The 970-nt window shown below is 41.9% G+C and overlaps 1 non-coding gene across 1 annotated transcript; it reads right to left on the reverse strand.

The window, feature by feature from the left end:
- Positions 1-628: 628 nt before the first annotated feature.
- On the reverse strand, positions 629-735 carry LOC137945088 (small nucleolar RNA R71). The gene has a single exon (XR_011110906.1). It is a non-coding gene; the product is annotated as a small nucleolar RNA R71 (small nucleolar RNA).
- Positions 736-970: the final 235 nt, after the last annotated feature.

Consider the following 970-nt stretch of genomic DNA (forward strand, 5'->3'; position numbering starts at 1 on the left):
TTGTTGCTTTCATAATTTTTGCTTGGTGATTTTGTATGGAATTATTTTTATTTCTTCTAGTTCGTATTTTTAGTAGTGAGTTTGTTAGCTTAATTTGATAGTTTGTTTTGTTTCTTTTTGTGTTTTTATGCACGGGCGCCGCTCCCTAGGTGGACCATTAGCTCCCTTTGTTGAAGAAGTAGAACATATTTGTAGGAAAACAACCGAAGTCAAGTTAGGAGCTACCATGGCCAATCAGGGTAAACCATTACAGTTACCTGCAGCTGACCGTAGAGCCCTGAGGTATTATTCTATCCCATCCCACTTCACATCACCTTCTTGCATTATATTGCCACCCACTACTGTCGCTAGTTATGAGTTGAAACCGGGTGTGATCCAACTCCTCCCTACATTCTATGGGTTGGAGAAGGAGGACCCATATTACCACATCAAGGAATTCTTAGATATTTGTGCAACTTTCAAATTCAAGAATTTCTCAGATGACTCTATCCGGTTAAGACTTTTTCCATTTTCACTTAAGGATAAGGCCAAGTCTTGGCTTAATTCCTTAGAGGTGGGCAGCATTACTTCATGGGACACATTAGTCACAAAATTTTTGTCCAAGTACTTTCCCATTCAGAGAACTACAGCCCTCAGAAGAGAAATCTCCAACTTTATGCAGCAGGAGGGTGAACACTTTTATGAGGCTTGGGAGAAATGGAAGGATTTGATATGTAGGTGTCCGCATCATGGGTTTGAGAAATGGCATTCAGTGCAATACTTTTATCAAGGTCTTACACCCCCGGTTAGATCCATGGTAGATGTAACGAGTGGTGGGAGTTTGATGGGTAAGAGTGCTAGTGAGGCGTGGGACTTCTTTGAAACGTTGAGTGATCAATCTCAGCAATGGGGTTCGTCATTTAATGTTGATAGGAGATCCCACGAAGCCAGAAGAGGGGGTCTCTACGAGGTTAGTGAAACACCCATGCTC

This window comes from Aristolochia californica, unplaced genomic scaffold (assembly GCF_029961685.1).
Source record: "Aristolochia californica isolate CCGP_79_NKW_82.1479 unplaced genomic scaffold, dmAriCali1.0.hap1 SCAF_11, whole genome shotgun sequence".
In the NCBI taxonomy this organism is placed as follows: Eukaryota; Viridiplantae; Streptophyta; class Magnoliopsida; order Piperales; family Aristolochiaceae; genus Aristolochia; species Aristolochia californica.